This window comes from Schistocerca gregaria, chromosome 8 (assembly GCF_023897955.1).
Source record: "Schistocerca gregaria isolate iqSchGreg1 chromosome 8, iqSchGreg1.2, whole genome shotgun sequence".
Taxonomy (NCBI): Eukaryota; Metazoa; Arthropoda; class Insecta; order Orthoptera; family Acrididae; genus Schistocerca; species Schistocerca gregaria.
Genome location: NC_064927.1, coordinates 136,913,285 through 136,927,601, shown reverse-complemented (window position 1 = coordinate 136,927,601; position 14,317 = coordinate 136,913,285). Strand labels below are relative to the sequence as shown.

General features: G+C 44.1%; 1 protein-coding gene across 2 annotated transcripts in view; it reads left to right on the top strand.

Annotated features, from left to right (window-relative positions):
* Positions 1–876: 876 nt before the first annotated feature.
* Positions 877–14,317, top strand: part of LOC126284886 (uncharacterized) — a 687,599-nt gene continuing 674,158 nt past the window's right edge. For both annotated transcript variants that reach the window (XM_049984141.1, XM_049984139.1), the window contains exon 1: positions 877–1,289. The gene's annotated coding sequence lies outside the window, so the exon portion shown is untranslated. The remainder of the gene's footprint in view (positions 1,290–14,317) is intronic.

Sequence of the window (14,317 nt, the reverse complement as noted above, 5' to 3'; positions counted from 1 at the left end):
GATATACTGACAGAAGTAAAGCTGTGAGGATCGGGCATGAGTCGTGCTTCGGATGCTCAGATGGTATAGCACTTGCCCTCGAAAGGCAAATGTCCCGAGTTCGAGTCTCAGTCGGGCACACAGTTTTAATCTGTCAGGAAGTTTTATGTCAGCGCACACTCCGCTGCAGAGTGAAAATATCATTCTAGGTTTAAGTAGTTCTAAGTACTAGGAGACTGATGACCTCAGATGTTAAGTCCCATAGTGCTCAGAGCCATTTGAACCATTTTTTTGAAATTAAAACTTTTGTTGCCTCTGGAAGCCTTTAGGTAGGCAACCTGCAACTGACGGTTGGTGTCATGAACCGAGTTAGCCATTTAGTAATATAGATTCTTACTCCCTCATCCCACTGCTGGACTTCGATTTTTTCGTAAAACGTATGGTCCGTAATAATCTCACTGTCGCCGTTCAGATGCCAGACGGCACAGCTCTGACAACACACGCAATTTTGGCGCTGCCGCGTGAACGGAAACGATCGCTCGTGTCGGACGAGAGAACGGAAATATTACTTCGGATGCGCTGCAGTAGATTTACCTACCGCGAGTAGTCGACTGAGACAAAGAAGTCGCTCGTGTAAAAGGATTTTATGCGCGCCAAATTTCCCTGCCTTCCTTTACCGTGCAGTTCAAATTCGCGACGCGGTGGGAGCCGCGGAAGTAATCCAGTTCGTCTGCACAGGCATCAGTATCGCTAGCGGCGAGAGAAAAGCCGGCAAAGAGTGATCACTGAGAGTGCGCCGGTGGGAGAGGGGGAAGGGGGGAGTGGTGGGAAGACGCCCGCGGCCGGCTGCTCGTCTGCTGCTGCGGCGCGTCCAGCCAGTCCACGCGACGCCGCCGGACGAGCTGGTCCCGTTCTGGCCAGCACAAAGTAGCACGCCGCCAACACTCAACACGCCGCAGCGCTCAACACACGCTCACAGCGCCTCCACAGCCGACAACCATTAGTGCCACAACACCGTCTCGTAGATTGTGCCAGCACGACTGCCACCGGCGAGAACCATCGATTAAAACTAGGTGACATGTACGAATAGTGTTGATACAGTCGTGTAGGTCTCTCAGCGAGTGTCGAACTTCTCGACTGACGTCTGATCGGCAGTCGGTGACATCCCGCGCCAGGTACATGTGCCTCTACGTGTCTAGAACGTCCGAAACTGCATCATTCAGCTGCGCGATATCTGTGTGTTGCTTCCTGTGACTCCAAGTCGTTATACGGCTGTAACATCGGACGGCAATACGGATGTCAACTCGCAGGTAAGACGGCAGTTCCTCTTTCTAGCTCATGCATGACTGTTGCTATCTTAACCTCTGCAGTTTCAAATTATCTTGTGTTTCACTTTACACCCATAACGGTCGTTAATTCGCCAGTGAATCCATACATACTATAGGAATGTATGTATGTGTATGTGTTTGTTCCACATCCCCTGCAAAACCACTAGTCCGATTTTCAACCAAACTTGGTACACATATCGCTTATTGTCAGACAACAATAGCTGTTGGGGCAAGAACCACCTATCTATTATACTCAGGAGATATGATGTCGTCAACAATGAGATGTGGGAAAAGCTACCTTTAAATTTATTACTTATCTGCTACTAATTATATTCGCAACATATTTCGCAGACGGTGTCCACATATGCCTTTACAAATATGTCATTGTCCGACACACACTTCTACAGATATGACGTCATAATTACTGAGACGTGTGAAAAAATACCGCATCATACGTTAAGTTGTAATACATTTATTCTTCACCACTAAGACACTCGTACATTCGAGACAGCTTAAGAAAAAGGAACTCACTGACACCTGGCCGTGGTTTTGACAACTTTCAGCTACGAAGTGAAAACGGCTGTAGGCGAGAACAATAGCCGACTATAGAACTATTAAGAGGGTTGGCACAGCGACTGTACTTATACATTTCTGCAGTATGTATGTTAATCTGTACGACTGTTTCATAATTTCAAACGTGTTTTCACGATTACATAGAAATTAAATTTTTTCGATATTATACTAGAAACAGCATTCCAAACAATGGATCGATTGGACTGTGTAAAAAATTGTTGTTTGTTGTTGTGGCCTTAAGTCCTGAGACTGGTTTGATGCAGCTCTCCCTGCTACTCTATCCTGTGCAAGCTTCTTCATCTCCCAGTTCCTACTGCAACCTACATCCTTCTGAATCTGGTTAGTGTATTCACTCTTGGTCTCCCTCTCCGATTTTTACCCTCCACACTTCAATCCAATACTAAATTGGTGATCCCTTGATGCCTCAGAACATGTCCTGCCAACCGATCCCATCTTCTCGTCAAGTTGTGCCACAAACTCCTCTTCTCCCCATTTCTATTCAATACTTCCTCATTAGTTATGTGATCTACCCATCTAATCTTCAGCATTCTTCTGTAGCACCACATTTCGAAAGCTTCTATTCTCTTCTTGTCCAAACTATTTATCGTCCATGTTTCACTTCCATACATGGCTAACTCCAAACAAATACTTTCAGAATTCACTTCCTGACACTTAAATCTATACCCGATGTTAACAAATGTCTCTTCTTCAGAAACGCTTTCCTTGCCATTGCCAGTCTAAATTTTATATCCTCTCTACTTTGACCATCATCAGTTATTTTGCTCCCCAAATAGCAAAACTCATTTACTACTTTAAGTGTCACATTTCCTAATCTACACTCCTGGAAATTGAAATAAGAACACCGTGAATTCATTGTCCCAGGAAGGGGAAACTTTATTGACACATTCCTGGGGTCAGATACATCACATGATCACACTGACAGAACCACAGGCACATAGACACAGGCAACAGAGCATGCACAATGTCGCCACTAGTACAGTGTATATCCACCTTTCGCAGCAATGCAGGCTGCTATTCTCCCATGAAGACGATCGTAGAGATTCTGGATGTAGTCCTGTGGAACGGCTTGCCATGCCATTTCCACCTGGCGCTTCAGTTGGACCAGCGTTCGTGCTGGACATGCAGACCGCGTGAGACGACGCTTCATCCACTCCCAAACATGCTCAATGGGGGACAGATCCGGAGATCTTGCTGGCCAAGGTAGTTGACTTACACCTTCTAGAGCACGTTGGGTGGCACAGGATACATGCGGACGTGCATTGTCCTGTTGTAACAGCAAGTTCCCTTGCCGGTCTAGGAATGGTAGAACGATGGGTTCGATGACGGTTTGGATGTACCGTGCACTATTCAGTGTCCCCTCGACGATCACCAGAGGTGTACAGCCAGTGTAGGAGATCGCTCCCCACACCATGATGCCGGGTGTTGGCCCTGTGTGCCTCGGTCGTATGCAGTCCTGATTGTGGCGCTCACCTGCACGGCGCCAAACACGCATACGACCATCATTGGCACCAAGGCAGAAGCGACTCTCATCGCTGAAGACGACACGTCTCCATTCGTCCCTCCATTCACGCCTGTCGCGACACCACTGGAGGAGGGCTGCACGATGTTGGGGCGTGAGCGGAAGACGGCCTAACGGTGTGTGGGACCGTAGCCCAGCTTCATGGAGACGGTTGCGAATGGTCCTCGCCGATACCCCAGGAGCAACAGTGTCTCTAATTTGCTGGGAAGTGGCGGTGCGGTCCACCCTACGGCACTGCGTAGGATCCTACGGTCTTGGCGTGCATCCGTGCGTCGCTGCGGTCCGGTCTCTGGTCGACGGGCACGTGCACCTTCCGCCGACCACTGGCGACAACATCGATGTACTGTGGAGACCTCACGCCCCACGTGTTGAGCAATTCGGTGGTACGTCCACCCGGCCTCCCGCATGCCCACTATACGCCCTCGCTCAAAGTCCGTCAACTGCACATACGGTTCACGTACACGCTGTCGCGGCATGCTACCAGTGTTAAAGACTGCAATGGAGCTCCGTATGCCACGGCAAACTGGCTGACACTGACGGCGGCGGTGCACAAATGCTGCGCAGCTAGCGCCATTCGACGGCCAACACCGCGGTTCCTGGTGTGTCCGCTGTGCCGTGCGTGTGATCATTGCTTGTACAGCCCTCTCGCAGTGTCCGAAGCAAGTATGGTGGGTCTGACACACCGGTGTCAATGTGTTCTTTTTTCCATTTCCAGGAGTGTAATTCCCTCAGCATCACCCAACTTAATTCAACTACATTCAATTATCCTCGTTTTGCTTTTGTTGATGTTCATCTTATATCGTCCTTTCAAGACACTGTCCATTCCATTCAACTGCTCTTCCAAGTCCTTTGCTGTCTCTGACATAATTACAATGTCATCGGCGAACCTCAAAGTTTTTATTTCTTCTCCATGGATTTTAATACCTACTCCGAATTTTTCTTTTGTTTCCTTTACTGCTTGCTCAATATACAGATTGAATAACATCGGGGAGAGGCTACAACCCTATCTTACTGCCTTCCCAACCACTGCTTCTCTTTCATGTCCCTCGACTCTTATGATTGCCATCTGGTTTCTGTACAAATTGTAAATAGCCTTTCGCTCCCTGTATTTTACCCCTGCCACCTTTAGAATTTGAAAGAGAGTATTCCAGTCAACATTGTCAAAAGCTTTATCTAAGTCTACAAATGCTAGAAACGTAGGTTTGCCTTTCCTTAATCTCTCTTCTAAGATAAGTCGTAATGTCAGTATTGCCTCGCGTGTTCCAGTATTTTTACGGAATCCAAACTGATCTTCCCCGAGGTCGAAACGACTAGTTTCTCCATTCGTCTGTAAAGAATTCGTGTTAGTATTTTGCAGCTGTGGCTTATTAAACTGATTGTTCGGTAATTTTCACATCTGTCAACACCTGCTTTCTTTGAGATTGGAATTATTATATTCTTCTTGAAGTCTGAGGGTATTTCGTATGTCTCATACATCTTGCTTACCAGATGGCAGAGTTTTGTGAGGACTGGCTCTCCCAAGGCCGTCAGTAGTTCTAATGGAATGTTGTCTACTCCCGGGGCCTTGTTTCGACTCAGGTCTTTCAGTGCTCTGTCAAACTCTTCACGCAGTATCGTATCTCCCATTTCATCTTCATCTACATCCTCTTCCATTTCCATAATATTGTCCTCAAGAACATTGCCCCTGTATAGACCATCTATATACTCCTTCCACCTTTCTGCTTTCCCTTCTTTAGCTATAACTGGGTTTCCATCTGAGCTCTTGATGTTCATACAAGTGGTTCTCTTTTCTTCAAAGGTCTCTTTAATTTTCCTGTAGGCAGTATCTATCTTACCCCTAGAGAGATAAGCCTCTACATCCTTACATTTGTCCTCTAGCCATGCCAGCTTAGTCATTTTGCACTTCCTGTCGATCTCATTTTTGAGACGTTTATATTCCTTTTTGCCTGCTTCATTCACTGCATTTTTATATTTTCTCCTTTCATCAATTAAATTCAATATTTCTTCTGTTACCCAAGGATTTCTACTAGCCCTCGTCTTTTTACCTACTTGATCCTCTGCTGCCTTCACCACTTCATCCCTCAAATTTACCCATTCTTCTTCTACTGTATTTCTTTCCCACATTCCTGTCAATTGTTCCTTTATGCTCTCCCTGAAACTCTGTATAACCACTGGTTCTTTCAATTTATCCAGGCCCCATCTCCTTAAATTCCCTCCTTTCCTTGGCATACTCTCGTAGAAATAGTCCATCGGCGTAATGTGAGACGACCTATGAGGCGATGGAGTTGGACTATCCCGGCCAATCCAGCGACTTGCAAACACTTGGTCTAGAACACCTCGCAGTCTGAGCGCAATCTAGTTGGTAAACAACTATGTCTCGGCGGTCATCGAGTTGTGATAACGCAAACAGTTCAAGCATATCAAGGTAACTATTAGAGTTAACTGTTTTTTTCTCAGAGAAAAGGAAGTTTCACTGTGCGATCAACCATCAAACAACATCACACATTCACTTTTGGGCTATCACGTACGTCTTCCGTCACAGTATGAGGGATTGTTGTGCGCCAGATGTGAACACTGCGTTTGTTTACCTTTCCACGTGGATTCCTGCTTCGTCAGAAAATGGTAGATTGTTTCCAAGATATCCATCGTCCTCTATATGGTGAAGTACGTCCACAGCGAACTGCACACGTTCCGGCTTGCCGCGTGGTTTCATAGCTCGCAACTGTTACAGTCTGTATGAATACATCTATAAGCGTTTCCGAAGAACATGGTGTACGGTCGCCCCAAGAATTCGCAGCTTCTGAGATGCCCCCAGAACAGAATTCTGCGGTGAACGTTGAAACGCAACTATATCCTTTGTGTGTCGAAATCACTTGCTCTAAGTCGTCCAGTACGTTGCTTCACATCAGCGTTTCCTGTTCGCATAAACCGGCAAATCGACGTCCGCGGGGGTGGTTGCTTTCTATACACTGTTTGGAATTTCTTTTGAACCTGCGTGTTCGAATTGCTCTGAATAAACCATTCCACACATGGTGCCTTTACTTGAACCGTTGTCATTATGCTTCACTCACGACAACCTAGAACATAGACAAAATAAAACTTTATTAATTTATCTGACACATACGCCAAACATGGCGTGAATATCTCAGCTATTTTGGGTACTACAACACTAAAACGTTTATATGCGGTTGATTAGGTAAGGTGGTGAGGCCGTTAGCCGATGATACTGTTGTGTGTAGAAAAGTCGCAACGCAAGGAAACGGGGTAAATGCCTGAAGATGTGCTGAGGATAGAAGGTTAATGGAGGTATTGGCAGCTAACCCTCGCGGCCACTGAACTTAACTCATTGCACATGAATCGGTGGAAGGACTTATTACTCTTTGGTTAAACTATTAGTGCAGTTACAATCTGGAGCACCAACACTAGTAGCAGAACAAGCATAAACTAGGCTAAGACAGTTGGTGAAGCACCAGGAAATTTAATATATCTGCAAAAGAAGAGGCAGGTAAACCCTCATTCGACCGGTTCTCGAGTATTGCTCGTCAGTCTGAGATGCTTAATAGGTGGTAGTAATAGAGAAGATTATGAAGATAACAAAAAGTCACATATCCGTCTAGTAAACTCGAGAGCAAGCTAGAGATTATCATTAAAGTCCAGTGTTACTTCCATTTCCTATCACAGAAAATTTTGATGTTAGAAATCTGTATTCATACGTTCCAGAAAGAGTAAGGTAATACATTAGCTCGTACAACATATATCTCACCATATATTTCATGACATGACCAAAACACCAAAATCAAATAAGCTTAAAAATGAGCTTACAGTCTGTCCATTTTCCCAAGCGCCATTCGTTAATGGAGCAGGAAAGGGGTGTAACTGTAGTGTTACAAAACATACCATCCGCCTGATTTCTAAGATGAGTTGTGTCGCATACGGCATGTTTCACAATTGCTGTTACATGCCTCTGCGGATTGTGGTAGGGGGACTTAGTAGATGAAGTTTTGAAGTTAAGTCTGGAAACGCACCGTTTGGATGTAAAATAAGTTTGAAGGTCGGATCACCTTCAAACCTCCTTCCTCAGGATACGCACACTGTGGAGAATTGTGTGCTCCACAGGAGCCCATGGCATGGGTCATTGGGTTGTTTTGAACGTGACGTAGCAAGTCCTCACCAGAGTGATGGGCGTCCATGGAGCACAGAAGTCAACCCTCGTAACTGCGTAGGTACCAGTTTCTCGCAGCCGTTGTAATCGGAAGAAAATGGTATATGTGACGATTACAACAGCGACCGTTGACAGTACTCTCTTATCACTTTGTGCTCATTACAAAATTTGGGAGACATAGCACTTATTTTATATTCAAAAAGGATACGTTTCACGATATGCGTTCTCCAATCAAATATTATCCACGAAGTCGTTACACAACATGCTAAAGTTTCTAATATGATTTCTAAATCATTCAGTGTATAAAATGTCGCCAAGAAAATCCAAAGTGAGGTTTGGCGTTCGTTTGATTTATTAATTGTTTTTCTGAGTCCTTCCGCTGTCCTGATGAAATTCTCATATTTTTGAATTTATATGGCCTCTCTCTCTCTAGGATGTACCCGTGGTCTAGGGGAGCCGGCACGGTAGCTCAGCGTGTTCGTTGAGAGGGTTAGTTGCCCTCTGTAATAAAAAAACTGAGTTAATTGCTCAACAACGAACTTAAACGGATGTCTAACGACGTCCGCCCCCAGCAGATGCAATGAACGAAAGCGAACAAAATGAAATTTTTAAAAAAAAGGGGGTAGCGTCTATGATTCAAAATCAAAACGTATTCGGTCCCGGGTTCGATCCCCGGCACTGCCTAAATTTTGATAAATAATCAGCATTGTCGGCTGAAGACTTCCGGCATAAGAAGTCAGCATAGCATCATTCTGCCAACGGCCTTGTCAAAGAGGGCGGAGGAGCGGATAGAGGTTCAGGGCACTCTCTTGTCCTAGGAGTGGGAAATTGTCCCTAAAGGCGGAAGAATCAGCAATGGTCAACGACATGAGGATGCAGAAGGCAATGGGAACCACTGCATTAAAGACACGTAACGTGTATCCACAGGACATGTGGCCTGTAGTTGAAGAAGTGTCATGATGATCTCTCCATTGGCAAAAGATACCGGAATAGTCCCCCATTCGGATCTCCGGGAGGGGACTGCCAAGGGGGAGGTTACCATGATAAAAAGATTGAATAATCAACGAAAGGATAATGTTCTACGAGTCGGGACGTGGAATGTCAGAAGCTTGAACGTGGTAGGGAAACTAGAAAATCTGAAAAGGGAAATGCAAAGGCTCAATCTAGATATAGTAGGGGTCAGTGAAGTGAAGTGGAAAGAAGACAAGGATTTCTGGTCAGATGAATATCGGGTAATATCAACAGCAGCAGAAAATGGTATAACAGATGTAGGATTCGTTATGAATAGGAAGGTAGGGCAGACGGTGTGTTACTGTGAACAGTTCAGTGAGAGGGGGACGAAAATCTAATAGTCATGGGCGACTGGAATGCAGTTGTAGGGGAAGGAGTAGAAGAAAAGGTTACAGGAGAATATGGGCTTGGGGCAAGGAATGAAAGAGTAGAAAGACTAATTGAGTTCTGTAACAAGTTTCAGCTAGTAATAGCGAATACCCTATTCAAGAATCACAAGAGGAGGAGGTATACTTGGAAAAGGCCGGGAGATACGGGAAGATTTCAATTAGATTACATCATGGTCAGACAGAGATTCCGAAATCAGATACTGGATTGTGTGGCGTACCCAGGAGCAGATATAGACTCTGATCCCAATATAGTAGTGATGAAGAGTAGGCTGAAGTTCAAGACATTAGTCAGGAAGAATCAATACGCAAAGAAGTGGGATACGGAAGTTCTAAGGAATGACGAGATAAGTTTGAAGTTCTCTAACGCTATAGATGCTGCAATAAGGAATAGCGCAGAAGGCAACACAGCTGAAGAGGAATGGACGTCTCTAAAAAGGGCCATCACAGAAGTTGGGAAGGAAAACATAGGTACAAAGAAGGTAGCTGCGAAGAAACCATGGGTAACAGAAGAAATAGTTCAGTTGATTGATGAAAGGAGGAAGTACAAACATGTTCCGGGAAAATCAGGAATACAGAAATACAAGTCGCTGAGGAATGAAATAAATAGGAAGTGCAGGGAAGCTAAGACGAAATGGCTGCAGGAAAAATGTGAAGATATCGAAAAAGATATGATTGTCGGAAGGACGGACTCAGCATACAGGAAAGTCAAAACAACCTTTGGTGACGTTAAAAGCAACGGTGGTAACATTAAGAGAGCAACGGGAATTTCACTGTTAAATGCAGAGGAGAGAGCAGATAGGTGGAAAGAATACATTGAAAGCCTCTATGAGGGTGAAGATTCATCTGATGTGATAGAAGAAGAAACAGGAGTCGATTTAGAAGAGATAGGGGATCCAGTATTAGAATCGGAATTTAAAAGAGCTTTGGAGGACTTACGGTCAAATAAGGCAGAAGGGATACATAACATTCCATTAGAATTTCTTAAATCATTAGGGGAAGTGGCAACAAAACGACTATTCACGTTGGTGTGTAGAATATATGAGTCTGGCGACATACCATCTGACTTTCGGAAAAGCATCATCCACACAATTCCGAAGACGGAAAGAGCTGACAAGTGCGACAATTATCGCACAATCAGCTTGACAGTTCATGCATCGAAGTTGCTTACAAGAATAATATACAGAAGAATGGTAAAGAAAATTGAGAATGCGCTAGGTGACGATCAGTTTGGCTTTAGGAAAAGTAAAGGCACGAGAGAGGCAATTCTGACGTTACGGCTAATAATGGAAGCAAGGCTAAAGAAAAATAAGACACGTTCATAGGATTTGTCGACCTGGAAAAAGCGTTCGACAATATAAAATGGTGCAAGCTGTTCGAGATTCTGAAAAAAGTAGGGGTAAGCTATAGGGAGAGACGGGTCATACACAATATGTACAACAACCAAGAGGGAATAATAAGAGTGGACGATCAAGAACGAAGTGCTCGTATTAAGAAGGGTGCAAGAGAAGGCTGTAGCCTTTCGCCTCTACTCTTCAATCTGTACAACGAGGAAGCAATGATGGAAATAAAAGAAAAGTTCAGGAGTGGAATTAAAATACAAGGTGAATGGATATCAATGATACGGTTCGCTGATGACATTTCTATCCTGGGTGAAAGTGAAGAAGAATTAAATGATCTGCTGAACGGAATGAACAGTCTAATAAGTACACAGTATGGTTTGAGAGTAAATCGGAGAAAGACGAAGGTAATGAGAAGTAGTAGAAATGAGAACAGTGAGAAACTTAACATCAGGATTGAGGGTCACGAAGTCAATTAAGTTAAGGAATTCTGCTACCTAGGCAGTAAAATAACCAATGACGGACGGAGCAAGGAGGACATCAAAAGCAGACTCGCTATGGCAAAATAGGCATTTTTGGCCAAGAGAAGTCTACTAATATCAAATACCGGCCTTAATTTGAGGAAGAAATTTCTGAGGATGTACGTCTGGAGTACAGCATTGTATGGTAGTGAAACATGGACTGTGGGAAAACCGGAACAGAAGAGAATCGAAGCATTTGAAATGTGGTGCTATAGACGAATGTTGAAAATTAGGTGGACTGATAAGGTAAGGAATGAGGAGGTTCTACGCAGAATCGGAGAGGAAAGGAATATGTGGAAAACACTGATAAGGAGAAGGGACAGGATGATAGGACATATGCTAAGATATGGGGGAACGACTTCCATGGTACTAGAGGGAGTTGTAGAGGGCGAAAACTGCAGAGGAAGACAGAGATTGAGATTGGAATACGTCAAGCAAATAATTGAGGACGTAGGTTGCAAGTGCTACTCTGAGATGAAGAGGTTAGCACAGGAAAGGAATTCGTAGCTGGCCGCATCAAACCAGTCAGTAGACTGATGACCAAAAAAAAAAAAAAAAAAAAAAATGGCCTCTCTAAACGTACAATAACTTGACCGGAGCCTAACTAGGCCCCGATGTCTCCTCTGGAAGGTACGACACGGTTCATTCACCCAATTTCCTTTGATGACAATCGTTCCACGATACTTTACGTCGTACTTTTAGTTTTTTCTTATTCACTGTGCAGACAGATTTACACGGCGCCTAATCATCATTTCAAAGACGTAGATTGTGACTAATTACACAGGTAGACGTAGGACATACCAAAGTACTGAGGTTCTCTCTCTCTCTCTCTCTCTCTCTCTCTCTCTCTCTTTTACTGTGTCTGTGTGTGTCTGTGTGAGTGTGTGTGTGTGTGTGTGTGTGTGTGTGTGTGTGTGTGTGTGTGTGTGTGTGTGTCTTCTTCTTCAGAGTAGGTTCTCAAGTAAGTATCGATATTGTGTTGTCTGAGCATTCAGAATAATGTTTTCTTTACTGTGATTGTTTCCAGATGTAGAAGGACTGAAACGTTGTGGACGTCTGCTCCGATGTTTAGGATCGGTACTCTGTTCCTTTCCTTCTGTAGATTAAAGAACGAAGAATGTACTTTCTTCCACCTCCAAAATTTGGAACTAGCCTAACCTAAATGGAACAGCCTACGTAGCCTATTCTGATAATCCACGATGGCGTGGTAGCGCTCCATCTGCAACTAACTAATTTGAGTTTCGGAAAGATATGATAGCATATATGAAAGAATTTCATCGCCAATATTGCCCATTGCTTCTAATCATCAGACTTTGCGCCAGTGTTCCATCTACAGTCCCAAGCTCTCCTCCGTGTTCCAAGGAGTGGTATCATCAAAATGGTTCAAATGGCTCTGAGCACTATGGGACTTAACATCTGAGGTCATCAGTCCCCTAGAATTTAGAACTACTTAAACCTAACTAACCTAAGGACATCACACACATCCATGCCCGAGGCAGGATTCGAACCTGCGACCGTAGCGGTCACGCGGTTCCCGACTGAAGCGCCTAGAACCGCACGCCCACTCCGGTCGGCGTGATATCGTCGCTGGTGTTCATTCCTTCGGATATAATTATACGACTCTGATACGTACGTAAGCATCCTGTCTAACCACGTGCATCCATTCATGTCCATTGTGCATTCCGACGAACCTGGGCAATTCCATCAGGGCAATGCGCCACTCCACACGTCCAGAATTGCTACAGAGTGGCTCCAGGAACACTCTTCTGAGTTTAAACACTTCCAGTGACTTCCAAGCTTCCCAGACATGAACATTTTTGAGCATATCTGGAATGCCTTGCAGCGTGCTGTTCATATATCCACCCCTCGTACGGATTTATGAACATTTCCTCTAGCACTACTTCAGACATTAGTCGAGTCCATGCCACGTCGTGTTGCGGCACTTCTACGTGCTCGCGGGGCCCTACATGATATTCGGAAGGTGTACCAGTTTCTTTGGCTCTTCAGTGTAATATTCACTATCTGATCAAAAGTATACTGACACCCCTATGTAATGAGGAATTGACCACCAGATGTCATGAGAAACAAACCACGCAGTATAAAAGTAGGGGGGGGGGGGGGGAAATTGTGTGTCTGTAGAAAAGTAATAGCAGCAGAGTGGGTCGATCAGGAGAGGTCATTGACTCCTGACGCGGACTAGTCATTGAATGTCATGTGAGTAACAAATTCATCAGGGATATTTCAACACTTATAAAGCTGCCCAAGTCGACTGTTAAAGTAACTGTGAAGTGAAAAACGAGAAGTAACAAGCACAACTAAACAAAGACCAGGCAGACCTCATACACTAACCAATAGCGACCGTCGAGCATTGCGGACGGTGATTGTAAAAATCGGATGAAATCAGCTGACGAAATCACTCGTGAGTTCCAAAGGGCTATCAGCAGACTGGTAGCACAATGACCGTGCGTGGGGAACTAAAAAGAATGGGTACAGCAGCTCATCATGAGCCGCACATTTCTGTATCCAGTGACGAAGTGACTTAAAGGCGGCAGGACGCGAAAGGGGCGGACTTGGAGCAGGAGAGGCACCACAGGACATTTTAACTTGCACTGTCTATACTTTTACAAATAAATTCATAAAACGTTGTTAGCATGACCAGGAAGGATTCAGGATTCACACTCATGGGAGAGGAAGTTCAAAAACATAACAAAACCAATTTTTTTACATGTGACATTTCATCATTTTTTCACTTGGTATTGGCTGCATTTGTTGCTGAAGGTACACTTTTCTTCTTAAGTAAGAGAGAGTCTTCGATGAATTTTGCACAGCATACGAACCATACTTACAGGTGTATGAAACTCTAGAATTTCCCAAATCTGTTAAAAACTGTGGTAAAAATTAACGTAATTAACTATAAAATTCGAGTTTTCTCTAAACACGAAGTTTAAAACGTAACAGCCCATTCATTTTTCCATAGATTAAATAAATTCTGGAGTTTCATACACCTGTTCGTATGGTTTGTAAGCTGTGCAAAATTCATCGAAGACTTTCTCTTACTTATGAATTAAAGTGTACCTATAGCATCAAATGCAGCCAACAGTAAGTGAAAAAAATCATGAAATTTCACATTTAAAACATATTATTTTTTCGTGTTTTTGAACTTCCACTGCTATGAGTGTGAATCCTGAATTCTTCCTGATCATGCTGACAAAGTTTTATGAATTTATATGTAAAAGTATACGCAGTGAAAATTAAAATGTCCTGTGGTGCCTCTCCTTCTCGAAGTCGACCTGTTTGACGTCCTACCATCGCTTAAAGAGCGGCATGAGTGGGCAGTGAATGACTGAAAACTGTCATATTCAAGTGACTAAGCACGGTGTACGCTGTGGAAATTCGCTGGAAGGATTGGTGTTCGGAAAAAAAAGCCTGGAAAGTGTTACGTCCCATCACGTGTCGTGTAAAGAGTTAAGTACGAAG